At 49.0% G+C, this 5,000-nt stretch overlaps 1 protein-coding gene across 1 annotated transcript in view; it reads right to left on the minus strand.

Moving 5' to 3' along the window:
• The window catches only part of csrnp1b (cysteine-serine-rich nuclear protein 1b), a 25,049-nt gene that overhangs the window by 11,210 nt on the left and 8,839 nt on the right, over positions 1 to 5,000 (minus strand). The gene's annotated exons all lie outside the window — the stretch shown is intronic.

Raw genomic sequence — 5,000 nt, forward strand, 5'->3', positions numbered from 1 at the left:
CCCCTTTTCTTTTTCTGCATCTCTCCATCCATCTCTCTCTCTTTCAGTCTTGCTTCCTCCATCACTCTCTCTCCCTGGCTCCTGATTCTAAATCACTCGCTGTGTTTGCAGTTTATTTATTTAACAAAAGGGACAACATGTAGAAATAACATGTACGAAAAATGCAGAATATACAGGATTACAGCCTAAGGCTAATTTCCATCTTTAGTCCCTGGACAGGTTTATGGTCTTTAAAAAGAAGTGTCTTTGTCTCTACCGGTCTCTCAGAGTGTACATTCCAATATGAGACCTTGTGTCCTCCACTTGTGCTTGTGGCCTCACGTTTTGCTGAGGCCCCGTCTCTGTGGAGAAAACAATGAAGTTTCCCCACTGTCAGCCTAGCCACAACAATGTTTGGGGGAATATTCTTCATTCACCATCCAGTTTGCAAATGAGAAAATTACTTAACAATTGAGCTTTTGCGAGATATTGAAATATAATGCTGTCGTCAGTGATGGCATCACGACGTATTACTTCCTGGTACGAGGCCACAAGCACAAGTGGAGGAAGCAAGGTCACATATTGGAACGCACCCTCTCTACTGGTCGCTCGGCTGGAGAGCAAGGGGAAGCAATCAATCAGGTCGAGTCAACAATTACCAGACCCTTCAACCCGCTTACAAATCCAATCAGCCCAACGACTGCATTGATCAGCAATGGAGGAGAGTTGTGTGTGTGTGTTTGTGTACAGACACAAGTGTGTGCTCCCTCTCTCACACATACGCATAAAAAGAGAAAGGCGGCGCCCAAACAAACTGACTGACAGACAGACTGACTGACTGACAGACTGATTGCAAAGTGCCTTGAATGAGGGACATACACAACATCTGCAGCCTTGCAAAATTAGCAACGTTTTTTACATAATGTGTCCAAGAGCACATGGGCCTCTCCTGTGTGTGTGTGTGTGTGTGTGTGTGTGTGTGTGTCGCGTAACATGCCTCAGAGCCCCCCCAAGGTAAATATGTGTGCGAGATTTTTGGCGTGGTAAACATGTTTGTTATGCAACCCTCCTTGAATGCAGTTTTCTCTTTCTCCCTGAAGCCCACCTCATATCCTCCCTCCTTTCCCTCCCTTCTTCCCCTCCCTCTCTCCTTCCTTCTCTCCTTCCTTCTCTCCCTCCCTCCCTGACTGCCTGCCTCTCTCCTTCCTTCTCTCCCTCCCTCCCTCCTCCCCCCTCTCCTCCAGCTGCAGGCGGGCAGGCGGGAGAAGCCGCTTGTTCAGCAGTAAAAACAATCAATCCTTTGAGGAGAAGGAGAAGGAGAGGGCTCGGTCACTAGGCGGTCACCCACCCCTCTCTGAGCAGAGCAGAGCCTCCTGACCACGGCGAGAGAGAGAGAGAGAGAGAGAGAGAGAGAGAGAGAGAGAGAGAGAGAGAGGGAGAGGGAGAGGGAGAGGGAGAGGGAGAGGGAGAGGGAGAGGGAGAGAGAGAGAGAGAGAGAGAGAGAGAGAGAGAGAGAGAGAGAGAAAGAGAAAGAGAAGAGAGAAAAGAGTGTTTCCGTGTGTGTGGAGGAGAGTGCAGCAGCAGAATCTGCCGCTGAATAATCTGTTGATTTTTCCACCGGAGGTCACTGTGCTGCCGTCTAGTCCACTCACACCCTCCTCTATCACTTATGCCCCCACACAACACATGGAGAGAGAGAGAGAGAGAGAGAGAGAGAGAGAGAGAGAGAGAGAGAGAGAGCAAGACACACACACACGCCTCCATCATTTTATCCACTCGCTCTGTCTATTTTTTTTTTCTACCGTCCCAGAAAGTCGACTGCATGTGCTGACACAGACACAGAGTGCTTGTGGAGGAAGGACACAAAGCAGACAGTGCTGCACTGCACAGGGGCGGGTGACAGACAGGACAAGCTGAGGAAAAAGTCCTCCGTTAGTCACAGTATTACTCAGCTAACCGTTTTTTTCCGATAATTTATTTCCCTTCACAACCATTTGTATCATCCCCTACCAAACAAGCACACCAAATAAGTAGCAAAGTCAGGTATATGAATAGCAACCAGGAAAGAAACCTGTGTATCTATGGATACGTAGGCTATGTTGTTGTTTTCATGTCAACAGTGTCTTGTTGTCAAGCTGTGGAGCTAAGCTTGGCTTTAAAAGATCTCAAAAGGCTCTATCTGGCTAACAAAACAGACTAACAAACAACAGTAAACACGCACGCACGCACGCACGCACGCACGCACGCACGCACGCACGCACGCACGCGCACGCACGCACGCGCGCACGCGCACGCGCACACACACACACACACACACAGCCTTTCTGCAAGCCAGAGTTTTGTTGTTTTAGTTTTTTTTCTTCAGAATATTCTTGGAGTTAAATAAAGACAATTGACATAGATACTGTGATTTGACACATCAAAAGCTACCTGTCAAAGCAAAATTGTTACATGCCACAGCCATGTTTTACCAGTATTTGACCAGTTGTCAGATGCCAACGTTAAGCCCTGGCACACCTCGCATGTGTACACGCACACACGCACGCACCCACACACGCGCACACGCGCACACACTTCCGCTGGTGTCCCAATTAACAACACCGCCAAGCCCGAAGTCTTTTGAAGCCCTGCCGCGCCATCAGCAGACTCGTAAACACGGGTGACATGAGTGTGCCTCCTTCAGCCTTGGTGGCGGTGGCAGTGGGGGTGAGTGATGAGGCAACGGTCTTCTGTTTTCTAGGGATCACTACACAGGAACTCGTGTTCCTGAAAAGCTCACGGAGCGATCTGAATTACGGATGGAAAAACGACCCATGCTGTCTGTTAGTTGGCCTGGTCTGTGTGTGTGGGCGTGTGTGTGTGTGTGTCTGACTTGTCACCGTCACAGAAATACTGTCGTATAAGCCTGTGTGTGTGTGTGTGTGTGTGTGTGTGTGTGTGTGTGTGTGTGTGTGTGTGTGTGTGTGTGTGTGGCACTGTGCTTCACACTTCCAGGAAAACTGAGACAGTTGTGACAGCAAGGCGAGACAGGTCATCGGCGGTGTCTGTACACAACGGCAAGTCACACTCACTTAATCAACCCCTACCGAGCAGCGAAAGAAAAAAAAAGACAGAAGAGAGAGACGAGAGGCAAGACTGCAGTCTAGCACCACCAGGCAAACATAACAGACTAATAAAGATTCTCAGACAGCTCACTCACTCGTCTAGCACCACTATATCTGTGAGAACATACTGTCTGGCCTACAGACAGACACAGTAGGTCGGTCTACGGCAACTATGCAAACATTACAACTCAGACAAAAACGTCTTCGAAGCAGCAAAGCCAAACTGTTTGTCAAACATTGTACGTATTCCATGAGCTTAATGGGAAACAGCATGCGATTGGGGTGCTATAAAGTTCCACCTGCAGTCTAAACTCAAGTCTGACGACATTATGCCGTGCTCTGCTGAACTTCACTCGAACTGTTCTGCTGGTGTCGGCTTAATGTCAGCGGTAAGTGGAGGAGAAGCAGCAGGCGTAGGAAGAGAAGGCCGAATAATGTCACGAGCATGTCAGACGACAAGATGCTGTCCGGGACACCTGTGACACCAAGCTGCCCGAGTGTTACCATGTGCCTGTTGCCATCGGACCCACGCCAAAAGCACACACACTAGACACACGTCCTTCAAGTGCCCAAATCGAGGCATGAAGCAATGCCGTGTGTTACCATGTGCTTGTTCCCATTGTACACAAACAGACGCGCACACACACACACACACACACACACACACACTTTTAAGTGCCAAAATCGAGCCGTCGGTTGACAGCCAAGCAGGTCGTGAGTAAACATGTGCCTGTTGCCATCGTAATGACACATGCACAAGCACATGCGCTTCATGTGCCAAAATTGAGGTGCTCTCAGTCTCAATCGACACCCAAGGACAGAGACACACACACACACACACACACCAGATGTGTGTCAAAGAAACGTAAATCCTCACGTCACTCCATGCCTGGTTGGCCAACGCACTAGACACCTAATCTGCTGTGTACATTACATAATCGTTCACGCTGCAAATACATGATGCACCTTCGCTAAACCTTCGTCACTATATCGTCAGTCTTCTATCTCGCATTCCTTCTCTGTCCCACACACACACACACACACACACACACACACACACACATGCACACACACACACACACACACACACACACACACACATGCACACCCTAATCGGTGAGAGTGGTGACATAAAGCACACGAGCACGAGTCACTTCTCGGTGTGCTGCCAACCTCACCACTGTGGTGAAGGCAATAAGACCCAGCTGTGCAAGGGACAGAGAGGGACTGCAGAGACATGTGCATGAGCGAGAGCGAGAGAGTGAGAGAGCGAGAGACACACACACACACTTTGCGCTGACTGGGCACTGATTCAGCAGCAGCAGACAACAATTAGAGAAGCGAAGGCAGTGGTGTGTGTGCGTGTGTGTGCGATTTATGTACACACACAAACATGTGTCTATATTTAGAATGCACCCATGTACTACCCAGGAAGGCACGAGGAGTTCTGCCCAGAGAGAGAGAGAGAGAGAGAGAGAGAGAGACAGACAGAGAGACAGAGAGACAGAGAGACAGAGAGATCCAAAACTGGAAAACGTACCACACACACATACCTCAGTATGGTTGCTTTGGTTTCGCTTTATGCCAGTACAGTAATAACGAGGCAGCCTCTGATCACCATCTTCCCCCATTTGACTAAGAAATCGCTCCCATTATTTTCCTTTCCAACCACAGACCCATCTCCAGCTATTTGCATCCAACGTCACTCATCACACACCACCAGAGCCACACGTGTCTGTCCACACGGATCGACAAGCTCTCTTCCAGCAATGCCAGAAAATATTCATTAATTCTCCCCCCCCAGGCTAGGACACACAAAGACGGGCACTTTAGCCTTTTAAAGTAGCTAGTAACACTAGATTACTCTCCTTCATTTGTTTAAGAGGTGAGGAGAATCCTCCTGGAGAGAAGAGGAGA

The sequence above is a fragment of the Engraulis encrasicolus genome, chromosome 9, assembly GCF_034702125.1.
Source record: "Engraulis encrasicolus isolate BLACKSEA-1 chromosome 9, IST_EnEncr_1.0, whole genome shotgun sequence".
Lineage (NCBI taxonomy): Eukaryota > Metazoa > Chordata > Actinopteri > Clupeiformes > Engraulidae > Engraulis > Engraulis encrasicolus.